Genomic DNA, 13,528 nt, shown 5'->3' with positions numbered 1-13,528 from the left:
CCTACTTTGAGTATAGTTCACTATAGTTGAATCGTCTTCATTTGTCACTTCCTTATTATCTTCATCAATTTCTATATTCTCATTTAAAATATCATCATCTGGAACCTCCAAGGCAATAAAATTGTGCAACATGATACACACTAATACAATATCCACTTAAGTGAGAAATGGATAATTAGGCTTTGCCGACAGAATTTTAAACCAGTTCTTCAATATACCAAATATGCATTTAATTTTTAATCTTAAAGATGAATGCCTTAAATTGAATAACTCTTTTCTATTCTTTGGTGTCCTACCGGTGTGTTCTTTTAAATGATATCGTACGCCACGATATGAGAATATGAAGCCAGACATGGTGGTGTATCCAGCATCACATAGGTAATATTTACCTACATTAAATACAACAGTATCTTATGATCTTAATTATTGACAAGTATTTAATTTATTATTCAAAATATGAATAAGTAAGATTTAATACTATTGTAAACTCTCAGCCCGTAAGGTTGCAGTCTCAACAAAGTGTCTTGTAATATCCTATAGTCATTTGTTGCTTCCTCCCACCCACTCAACTAGGACATAGGTGAATAGTTTATTGGGAGTGCAGGCCGCTAAGACGTTTTGTGTTACACCTTTGCACTCTCTAAACCGTGCAATTAGATTACTGGATAACATTGCCTAAACTTGTGTGCCATTTATCATACTAATGCAATCTTATAAAAAAGTATAAATTATAAAATATTCAATAATATATTTATTTATTTAAAATAGATTTTAAGGCGTAGATATTATTTTTACCTTAGTAAGGACAATAGTTTGGATTGTTTGCAATCTCAGCAGTAACTTCATTAGGAACTTGCTTCATGTAGCGATCACGTATTCCATTCATTGCTTGTAGGACTTTATTGAAATATCTACTAAATGTTTCTCCTAATCTTATGAACTCAGTCTTTATTATTCTATTTTTTTTGTTTTATGACTTACTATACTTAGGAACATAGCAAGCTGTTCTTCGACTTGAACATGTCTTGTATCCTTTAATAAACCATTTGCTTTCATTATTTTAGCAAGTTTAAAAAAAGCCCTTGGTCTCTATTTGGTGGAAAAATTGTAAGACAATGAAAGAATTGAATGTTTTATTCTCTCAATCTCAATTACAATTCGGATTTCTGATTACAAAAGAGAAGATAATCGACAGAGATTCTCCCATTTGTTTAATTTTGGGTTCTTCACAGTGACGATGGAGTGCCTCCTTCGAATACTCGCATCGAATTTGCTCTTCGTTGACGATTCGAATGTCTTGTTTCACTAGAATGTGATCTTCTCCTCACGATTTGACATTGTGGAGAACTTGCAAAGCAAGTTTGAAACTCTTAACGAGTTAGGGAACTTTGAGCGAGTTATAACTCTATAGAAGAGTTGATTGATTTAACCGAAAATCGGTTTGTAAGCTAAGTTTGATGAAAGCTCCTGTTGCTGAAGAATGCTCTGAGCTCTCCCAAGATAAATGTCTCTCTCCCTTAAAGATGATCTGCCCAAAAGATCTCTTCTTTGCTGCTGAAAAGAGGATCAATCCGAGAGCCCAAACTCCATTGAGTTTTTTGCTATTTATAAGGGATTAAGGGGTCTAACCACCCCCTTAATTCGCTCCTAAGTGAGGCTGAATGGGGTGTAACCGCCCCATTAAACAGCTCCCCAAATCGTGACGGAAAACGGTTTTGAAACCGTTCAGTTCGTGATTTGAATGAGTTAAACGCTAAAAAATCGCGTTCAGGGTCCGAACTTTGCGTTTTAGATATAAAACGCATAGTTGGGCCTATTTTGGTGGCTGAACGCATAGGTCACGCTGCGTTGTAAATCTGAAACACAGAGTTAGGACGCAGAGATGAACTCTGTATTTTGGACCTGAGACGTAGAGTTGGGTTCTGCATGAACTCTGTGTTTTGGACCTGAGACGCAGAGTTGGGCTCTGCATGAACTCTGTGTTTTGAGTCCATGAACTTTGCGTCTGGACTTGAATGCTGGGAATGGCCTCTGCGTTTTGACTCTGGAACGCGGGCATGACCTCTGCATTTTGATGTTGTAACACATGGATGACCTCTGCATTTTGATGGTGTAACACAGGGACGACCTCTGTGTTTTGATGTGAAGAGACCATCAATTTGTGCTCTCTTTTGTTGGAGCGTTGCAAAGACCGTCATCTTGTAATCTTCATCTTGGCTCCTTAAAAATATGAGAGTCGTTAGATTGTAACTCCCGATGTTGATTGTGAAGACTATTAAACTAGAGCTTTCATCGGTTATTACAAAGGTCGTCGGATTGTAACATTCATCGATCTACGTGAAAATCTTCAAATTATAGCCATCTGATTGTAACTTCCATCATCGGTATTTGACGGAAAATCAGCTATCTGTTGTGATTTTTAGACAGTCTATAGTCTCATACTAATATAAGACCGACAACTATCACTATAGTCTTCCAATACACATTTGAAGTGAGCATCTCTGCAATATATTTTTTGATCTTTTCTTCCCTCGTACAACTAGAAATTATCTTGCGCTTAACACGCATTCTTAGAAGACAAGTTATTATCATAACCACGGAAGAAACAGTTGTATTAGCACACATCCTCTTTAATTATTCTTCATCTACGTTATCCATCTACATCCATTGTAAAATTAGTATACATCAAGAACTTAATTTTTTCCACTTTTTCAAAACATAACAATAATTAAATAACTAATTCATATATTGAAATCTTAAAACCAAAATACTAAATATCCACACATCTAAACATGCATCTATTTGGTAGGAAAATTGAAGAAGAAATAAGAATAAAATTTGTATTTATCTCTCTAACTGAGTTAGAAAAAGAATGAATACAATCTCCTTTGCAATCTCTCTCTAACTGATTTAGAAAAAGAAATTATAATTCTTCTATATCGGTATTCTGATTTATAAAAAAGAGAAGGGATCAACGGAGACCCTCCTATTTGTTTAAACCTGGGTTCTTCTTGGTATCGATGGGAGCTTGAATCTTGTATCCCGTTAACGATCCAAATACCTCGCTTCATGGAACTTGGTAGAACTCTGAACGAGTTTAAGAGAACTTGTGATGTAAGTTTCAAACTCTAAACAAGTTTAAAACTCTGTAAAAGAGTTGATCTAGGAAAGAAAATTAATCATTTTAAATTTAACCAAAAGAGTTCACAAGCCAAGGCCAAAAGCTCCAAGAAAAACCTTCACTAAAACATCGACAAAAGCTAAGAATATCAAGACTCCAAATGCCCCTCTTTGCCAAGATCTTTTTCCGATCTCCAAATGATCCAAAGATCCATTTTAAGCTAAATTTTCAGCTATTTATAGGGTTTTTAGGGGTGTAACTAACCCCTAAAATCACTCCTTAGTGGAGTTGTGATCCCCTCAGATCATGCAAAATGGTTTTAAAACCGTTCAACTCGTGTTTGAATAAGTCAAACGGGAAGTTTGCATTCTGGGAATGGACTCCGCGTCTTGAACTTCGGACATGGAGTTGGGCTCTGCGTTTGGGTCTGAAAACATAGTGGTGAACCATGCGTTCTGTTCTTGGAACGCGAATGTGAGCTCTGCGTCTTAAGTTTGGAACACAGCAATGAGCTTCATGTTTTATTCTTGGAACGCAGAGGTGAGCTCTGCGTCTTAAATTTGGAACGCAATGATGAGCTCCGTGTTTGGGCTTGAAGAGACCGTCAATTGTAATATCTTTTCTCAAGTTATGCAAAGATCGTCGTCTTGTAATCCTTATATTTGGCTCTTTAAAGTATGAGAGTTGTCAACTCGTAACTCTCATATATTGTGAAAGTTATCAAATTGTAACTTTTATTTTTTGTTGTGAAGGTCGTCAAATTTTAACCTCCATCGTTTGTGCTTTGTGGGGATCAGCTGTCTATAGTAATTTTTAGACATACTACAGAACCCCCTCTAAAATTTTTGAAAGATCATGATTGACTAGAACGAAATTTTGAAATACTTTGGATCTCGATTTTGATCTTGGAGCTGCTGATTCCTCATCGTAAAGGATTTGTTCCCTACATCTGCTTCGAAGGCCTCAGAACTTGATTGAAGGAATTTGCCACGTCAGACTCGTGTGAAGGTTGTTTGGTCCTTTTGTTTTGATAATGATTAACAAACAATTTACAACTAATATTATTTGTCTAGTATTTGTGTTTTGTATTTATTCTAGGCAAACAATATATTAGAGGATGGATGGAATTGCGCATTCACGATCATATCCAATGAAGGTTGGCGGAATTGTGGAGTGAAGCTATGCAATTCAAGTTGAAGATCCAAGTTCAAGCTTTATCCGCATAGTTTACCAAGTGAATATATATTGAAGACCTTCTACCTTGGGTAAATTAGTTTAGGTTTATATTATGTGTGTTGGTACTTTAAGCTCAATTATATACACACACATTTATTGGTTTCCTTATATATATAGATAAACAATGTGTTTTGCCACATATACATGAAAATGAACAACACATATACATATATATATTTTTCATGCTTATATGTGAAAATAGTGTATTCTAGTTTATAGACTTAATAATCATAATATACATCTTCTATTAAGTCTATAAAATCAGTTTATGGAGTTTCAAAACATGGTGTAGTCAAAATGTCAAAACAAGTATGTTTTCATTTACATGTTTTGGACTATTTTATAAAATGTAGAGATTTCTCATTTGGGAGGTGTTTTTGATAACATGTATATTATCATGTTTACAATCATTTTCCAAAGTTTTACATTTTTTTTATTTTATTTGCTATTTTTAAAAGAGGTTTAAAAATCCAATTTTTTGTTTCAATCAGGCTGATACAGTGTTATCACTCGACTGATGACTGTGTTCAGTCGACTGAAGAAAACGTATGGAATAATAAAAAGTTTCTATTTTATTTTGGTCGACTGACCAGTCGACTGATGAGGTCATCAGTCGACTAATAAGGTCGCCGGTCGAATGATGAACTAGAAAATGTCTCTAACGGTCATCTCATCAGTCGACTGATGAAAGTCGTCAGTCGACTGATGCTGTAACGGCTAGTTTTTTCCAACCTTATCCTGTTTTGGGTTTTTTGTCTTTTTTCTTTGTTTTTCTTGTATTTTCAGGTCTCTATAAATACCCCTGATACCTCAGACCAAAAATCACTAAGAAGAAAAGTTTTAAACAAGTTTTAAATGGTATTTAAGTTTTATTTATGTTTGTTTCAAGAGTTTGTTTGTGAAGAAACTTTCACAAGAGCAAGTAGAGATCATCTATTGGTGTTTGAGCATTCAACTCTTCTCCCTCTCTCTTGGTATCTATAGAGAAGTTTTTCTAAACTCAATCTAACTATTTTATATGTTTGATTTTTATTTCCATAAGCTAGAATCTATATTGAGTTTAGTTTGATTTTGTTTTTATTTTATATGTTTGATTTTTATTTCCATAAGCTAGAATCTATATTGAGTTTAGTTTGATTTTGTTTTATCAAATCTCATTGTTACACATTATTTCCATAAGCTAGAATCTATATTGAGTTTAGTTTGATTTTGTTTTATCAAATCTCATTGTTACACACACTCATTTGAGCTTATAGTATTTCATACATAGTGTAATTGGGGTTGTGAGAAATTGTAACTTTGAATCGTGCTAAATTGAGTTCTCACCTTATTTAGAGAATAATCATTTGTATTGTGAGCCATAATTGTGAGGTTCACTTTGTAATACACTAGTACATCAAGAGTAGTGTGTGGTAAGAGACGGGGTCGTCCCAAGAGGAGTGGGGTAGGTGGTAATACCTAAAGAGAGGTTGTAATTCCTAACACTTGAGGGAGACACGGGCTAGAGATCAACACTTAAGGTGGTAGTTAGTGTAGTTACATTGTGAGTGATTGTGAACGTTGATCGGTGATCGTTGAAAACCGATATTGTGAGGTGTAAACGTTTTTTGGGTAAGCGTAGAAAACCCGGTGTGATAGTGGAGATCTCCTCAAGGTGAGGAGCGGAGACGTAGGCCGTGGGGACCGAACTCCGTGAACATATCGTTTTATGATTGCATTGGCACACTTATTTTTATGTTCATATCTTATATCGCCTTTGTATATTGCTTGTTATTTATATTGCCCACTATCTAGTTTAGATTCTTTACCCTTGTGTTACTTGTATATCCTTGCACATATATTTGTAATATCTCTTGTGCTAGGATATATTTGTTAATAAGTTTTTAATTTAGCATAAATCGGATTAGATTAGCATAAACCCTATTCACCCCCCTCTAGGGTTCTTTTCTAGTGGCATTAGGGTACTTTTAAGGGTGAACACTATGCTTCTGCTTCAGAAACGTAGGGGTGGATCCTCGCATTTTGTTGATTTGAAATGCGGAGGTGAGCCTTATGTTTGGCTCCTGAAACGCGGGTATGAGCCTCGCGTTTTGAATTTGAAACACGGAGATGAGTCTCGCATTTGGAGTTTAGAATGCGGGGATGACCCTCATGTTTGGAGTTCGGAATACAGGAATGACCCTCACATTTTGAATTTGAAATGTAAGGATGACCCTCGCGTTTTGAAATTGGAGCGCGGGGATGGACCTCCACACTTTGAAATTAGAGCACGGGGATGGACTTCCGCGCTTTGACAATGAATACTTTTCATTCTATTGAAAAATATCAACAAGTTCATGGGGGTTTAACTGTTAGAGGTGTGGTATTAACATAATAGTCATTTGTGGACCTATCATCCTATTAAGGATGATTGATAAGCTAATCTTGTCATCGGAGATATAGTGTTAACTTGATGATTTAAGGGGACTTATCGCTCTATTGAAGAGAGTCGATAAGTTGATTTTGTCAGAGGTATAGTATTAACTTGATAAAATTGTGTACTTGTGATTTGAACAAGATTTTGAGGACTTATCGCTCTATTGAAGAAAGTCAATAAGTTGATTTTATCAAATGTATGATATCAGCTTGACAAAATTATGTATTTGTAATTTGAACAAGATTTTAAGGACCTATCGCTCTATTGAAGAGAGTCGATAAGTTAATTTCGTCAGAGGTGTGTTGTTAACCTGACGGGGTTCTATTGTGTTTTGAGCAACTTTGTAGACTTATCATCCCATTAAAGAGGATTGATAAGTTAATTTTATCAGAGAAGCGATATGAGCTGGACAAAATCAGGTACTTATAATTTGAACAATATTTTGAGGATTTATCGCTCTATTGAAGAGAGTCGATAAGTTGATTTTATCAGAGAAGCGATATGAGCTGGACAAAATCGAGTACTTGTGATTTGAACAAGATTTTGAGGACTTATCGCTCTATTAAAGAGAGTCGATAAGTTAATTTTGTTAGAGAAGTGATATGAGCTGGACAAAATTGGGTACTTGTGATTTGAACAAGATTATGAGAACTTATCGCTCTATTGAAGAAAGTCGATAAGTTGATTTTGTCAGAGAAGCGATATAAGCTGGACAAAATCAAGTACTTGTAATTTGAACAAGATTTTGAGGACTTATCGCTCTATTGAAGAGAGTCGATAAGTTGATTTTGTCAGAGAAGTGATATGAGCTGAACAAAATCGGGTACTTGTGATTTGGACAAGATTTTGAGGATTTATCGCTCTATTAAAGAGAGTCGATAAGTTGATTTTGTCATAGAGCCGATATGAGCTAGACAAAATTGGGTACTTGTGATTTGAACAAGATTTTGAGGATTTATCGCTCTACTAAAGAGAGTCGATAAGTTAGTTTTATTAGAGAAGCGATATGAGCTGGACAAAATCGGGTACTTGTAATTTGAACAAGATTTTTGTGGACTTATCATCCTATTAAAGAGGATTAATAAGTTGATTTAGTTGTCAGAGGTGTTTTGTTAACCTGACAGGGTTGTGTTGTGAGCAACTTTATGGACTTATCATCCTATTGAAGATGATTGATAAGTGGATTTAGTCGTCATAGGTGTATTATTAACTTGACAGTTTTGAGAATTCGTTATTTTGTTCAAGAAATAATAAATAATCAACCCCCAGTCTTGATAAAGACTTAGCAAGGGAAGAAGGGAGCTTCATGATCTACATGGGTGATATTTCTTAAGAAATTTTCCGTTAATTGACATCATGAGCCTATCACCTTTTTTATTAATGAAACAGCAAGCTCCACTCAAGTAGACTGACTCTATCACGAAGGGTCTTTCTCATTTGGAATTGATTCCATTGGGAAAGATTTTTACAGTTGACAGAGGTGTTTTGATGAACATGACAACTTGGAAGATACAAATCCCACTCCGTCTTAGGAGAATCCGGTGCTAAATGGTCAGGTAAGAAATTTGTCATGACTTATCCTTTAACTACCTTTTGAGGCATAAATCGCATCTCATATTGTGATAACAGTATGACCCATTTTGTGAGACAACAGTTCAACTAAGACGGTCTCATTATGATCATCCAGGCAAATACCAAGGTTAGGCATTCTTTCTCCTGGCTTTGCCAGACATACTTATCCATTGCGGGTCGTCAAGTAGATTGGGATGGACTCACATTATCTCTCCTTTCGGAGCAGCAATGAGTACCTATTGGCCTTTTTGTTTTAATGATGTTTTAACAAATAATTTACGATTAATATTGTTTATCTAGTATTTGTGTTTTCTTATTTATTCTAGACAAACAATGATTGTTGAAGGTTGGATGGAATTGCGTTATAACGATCATATCAAATGGAGGTTGGCGGAAATAGTGGAGTGAAGCAATACATTTCAAGTCATATTCAAGATCAAGGTTCATCCGCATCCAAGACAAGCATATTGAAGATCAATAAAGCTTGGGTAATTTAGTTTTAGGTTTATGCTTTGTGTGTTAAATACTCTAAGCTCAATATTATACACACACACACACACACAATTCATTGGTTTATCCATTTTCTTGTTTTATCCACAAATAAAATTTTTACAAGCAAAATAAATATTTGTATACATACATGTTTGTTTTCATGTGGATAAATGGTTTTGATTTAGTGATATAGATATGAAAAAATATACACTCATATACATATTTATATGTTTCATATTTATCATTTTGTCAAATGCATATATTATGCAAAACTTTATTTTTTGCATAATATTGAGTTTTTAGTTTGTAGACTTTATAATAATAATTTATATCATTTTATTAAGTCTATAAACTCATTCAAAAATTTTCAAAACATTAGTTAAGTCAAAATGTCAAAAACATGTGTTGTTTAGTTTTCATATTTTTTGCTATTTTTGCAAAATGAAGAGATTTCTCATTTGGGAGGTGTAATTCCAAAAATACTTTTTGTAACATATTTATTATCATGTTTACAATCGTTTTCCAAAGTTTTATATTTTTTGGAACTTATTTGCTATTTTTAAAAGAGGTTTGAAAATCAGTTTTACTATTTATTTCAGGCTGATAACTTATTATCAGTCGACTGATGGATTTTATCAGTCAACTGATGAACTCGCCTGGTATTACCAAAAGTTTTTATTTTTATGACTGATGAACTATCAGTCAACTGATGAGTTTATCAGTCGACTGATGAGCTAGGAGCGACCAGTAACGATCGGCTCATCAGTCGACTAACGGACCCCATAAGTCGACCGATAGCCTCCAACAAGTATATTTTCTAGCTTTGTACTGTTTCGGATTTTTGGTCATTTTGCTGGGTTTTCTTGAGCTTTGGGGCTTCCATTATATTCCCCCTTATACCCAGCCCTATTATATATGAAGAGAAAAGTTTTAAAGAGATTTTACAAGTTTGTTTAAGGGTTTTAAAACGTGTTTAAAAGTTTGTTTTGTGAAGAAATTTTCACAAGAGCTTGAGGAGATCATCATTTGTATTTGGGCATTCAACTCATCTCCCTCTCTCTCTTGTCATCATAGAGAAGTTTTTCTAAACTCATATCTAGCTATTTATATGTTTGATTTTCATTTCCATAAGCTAGATTTATTTGAGTTTAGATTTGTTTTTGATTATACTCATTGTTCACACACAACCTATTGAGCTTATTGTATTTGTATACATAGTATAATTTGGGGTTGTGGGATTATGACTTTGAGTGTGGGCTTAATTGAGTTCTCACCTTGTTTAGAAAACAAATCATTTGTTGTTGAGCTTTCATTGTGAGGTTCCCTTCGTATTGCACAAGTACACCAAGAGGAGTGTAGAGGTGAGATACGTGGTCGGTCCCAGAGGAGTGGCGTCGGTAGTAAAGCCTAGTGAGAGGTAGTAATTCCGAGCACTTGAGGGAGAAACGTGAGAGGCCAACAATTAAGGTGGGATTTGTGTAGTTACATTGTGAGTGATTGTGAACGTTGATTGGTGAGCGTTGAAAACCAATATTGTGTGGTGTAAACGTTTTCGGGTGAGCGTTGAAAACTCGGTGTAATAGTGGATTTCTCTCCGAGAGTGGGAAGTGGAGATGTAGGACAGAAGGTCCAAACTCTATGATCATTTCTTGTGTGTTTGAGTTTGGCTTGTGCACTTATATTTTGTTTATCTCTATCGTCATTCTCTCATTGTCTAATTTATCCACTATATCATTTGTAGTTTGTTTATCTTACCCTTGTTTGTATATCCTTGCATATATATCTTGTTGCATATCTAATTTGCTAGGATATTTGTTAATAAGTTTTAATTGATATTAATATCGGATTAGAATACCATAAACCTTATTCACCCCCCCCCCTCTAGGGTGCTTTCAGTACCAATCTTTTATCTCTCTGACCATGTGGGTCAGTATTTATCAGGCGTAGCTCCTTTTTAGGGATCGGGATCACACCGATTGGAACTTGAACTGGTGGAGGACTCCCGAGATGGACTGACACCATGTTGGTGGTCGCTATTTTCTACCTTAGTTTCATTTTCGAACCTAGTAATAATTTCTTCAGCCTTTTCGCCTTGGGAGACAACCTGCTTCCAAGAACGGCATTCCGCAACCCCTATTTAGGCTAGGAGGTTGGTGTAGGCTGTCTAAAAATCACAATAGATAGCTGAGTCTCCATCGAACACTGATGATGGAAGTTACAATCTGACGACTTCCAGAAGGCTACAATTCGAAGATTTTCACATGTCAAAGAGTTAAAGCAAAGATTACAAAACGACAGTCTTTAGCAATACTCTGACAGAAAGGGATTACAAATCAACAATCTCTTCAAACCAAGACGTGGAAGTCCTCCCCGCGTACCATCATCAAGACACTACACCGATTCAATCACCTACGCCGCTTCAGCAGCTACAAACACGAATGCAGCTTCTTATGTGAGATGATTGATCTTGATGGCTGCGACAACAACATGACTAATATTATATTAGCAACCAGTAGAGGTGCTGATGAGCAGTGTAATGATATTCGACACACTCAGTGGAGATCATGACCTGCAGTTGATAGAGCGTTATTGAGATGCTTCAATTGTCACAAATGGCCTGAATAAGACCTTCTTTACTGGTCATTGGTGTCATCCATATATAAAGACAGAGAAATCTAAATACTGCAAACAATCAACAGCTCGAACGCAGCTCCAATTGCTGCCAAGCACAGCTCAAACGCAGCTCCATCGCTGCCCAACGCAGCCTATCAATCGCTACCCAACGCAGCTTATCAACCGCTGCCAACGCAGCCTATCAATCGCTGCCCAACGCAGCTTATCAACCGCTGCCAACGCAGCTCATCCATCACTGCCCAACGCAGCTTGTCAGTCGCTGCCAAACGCAGCTCAATCACCGCCAGAACGCGGGTCAAGGTTCTGACTCATTCAAACGTGATCGTAATAACTTCGAAGCTGTTCTTCACCCACGATTTGAGAAGTGGCTTTAGTGGGTTGTTACACCCGACTAATGGGGTAACTAAACACCCATTTAGGCACGGATTATGGGGGCAGTTACACCCCTAATCCCCCTATAAATAGCAACAAACTCAACAGAGTTAAAGATCGGATTTTTGATAATCAGATCAAGGGCGGATTTTCGGTTGAGGGGATCTTTCAGGCGAGGTTGGATTTTGGAGAAGATCTTTCGATCATATCTTCCAGAATCAGAAAAAAAGGAGGATTGACTCCTTACACAGTCTGGGAAATCAACAGACGGAGGAACTCTAAACCGTCGATATTTGGCTTATTAACCGAATTATTTTCGGTTCAAACAACTCTATCATTAGAGTTTGTTACTTCGAGAGTTATCAACCGGCCAAGACAGTTGTTCCAGTGAGTATAGATATTCGGATCGTCAACGAGAAGCAAACTCGGCGCGAACATTCGAGGGAGGCATCTCATCGCTACCAAGAAGAACCCAGAATTAAACAAAGGAGAGAATCCCGATCATTCTCTTCTCTTTTGTAATCAGAAATCCAATTGTAATTGAGAGTTGAGAGAGTTGTAAACATTCTTTTTCTAAACAAATTAGAAAGAATAAAAATCAAATACAGTTCTTTCATTATTTTCTTATTTGCAAATTTCCCACAAACAAAAGATGGCGACTCTGCTGGGGACTAGCTTCTCTGACGAAGAGGTGGTGGCGCAATCCGACGTTCACCTCACTGGAACAACCGTAGAAACCTTGGTTGTGGAGTTTGACCAAGCCAAATACGAGGAGGCCCTCTCTTCCGGATCGCTTAGCCCTAAAGCTAGGCGAGATGCTTGCAAGAGCTCTAAAGGGGTCTTAACTGCTGTTGAGACGCCAAAGAAAGCCCTCTCCTTTGGCCAAAGCCTCAAGCTTGCTCTGCAAGCTGAAGATCCCACGCCTATGTCGACACATCGTGTACTTGGTTGTAAAAGGCCTATGACAGAGAAAAGCACAATCAACGCCGATGACGCTGCTGCTAAGGCTTTGAAACAAGCCAAGAAAAACGCCGCTCGATGACGAAGAAGGTCCATCCGACGAGTACACCTCCGAGAAAATCAATCCCAAGTCCAACGCAAGGATTGCGTTTCCGAAGATCTGCACGAGCATTGCGTTCATACTCCAGAACGCACACTTCGAGGTAATGAATCCAATTACAAACCTCGGGTGATTCAACTTAAACGCGACCCTCAGTGGTGCGTTGTCCAATCAAAGCACAGCCCTGTTAAGGGAAAACAAGCACCTCACGAGTGCGTCCAAACAAAACAAGACCCTAAGGGGTCTGTTCCGTCAACTAAACGTAGGCCAAGGCCTAGTGTTTATAAATCAAAACGCAACCCTCGCACCTCGATTCCCGAATGCGATAGGGTCCGTCAAGTTCAACAAGAACCAATTTCGCCCATCCAGAACAGGGAGTTTCATCCCCGATGAAGAACTGTCCTCGGGTCTCAGATTTGCGAGAATTGCTTTCCAGAGAAAAGCCAACGCAACGAGCAGCCCATCCATGTCATTGCGAACGGCTTATTTCAACAGTCCTTTCCGAATGTCACTGTTGTATTCCTGAACCTCGCAGATCTGTATTCGACAGATTGACTGACGTCACAAGACCTACCAAACGACGACGTCAAAAGAAGAAAGTTTCTGAAGCTGAATACTCTCAGGT

Source organism: Asparagus officinalis, chromosome 3, assembly GCF_001876935.1.
Source record: "Asparagus officinalis chromosome 3, Aspof.V1, whole genome shotgun sequence".
In the NCBI taxonomy this organism is placed as follows: domain Eukaryota; kingdom Viridiplantae; phylum Streptophyta; class Magnoliopsida; order Asparagales; family Asparagaceae; genus Asparagus; species Asparagus officinalis.
The sequence above is the reverse complement of the archived record's forward strand: the minus strand, read 5'-3'. Positions refer to the sequence as shown.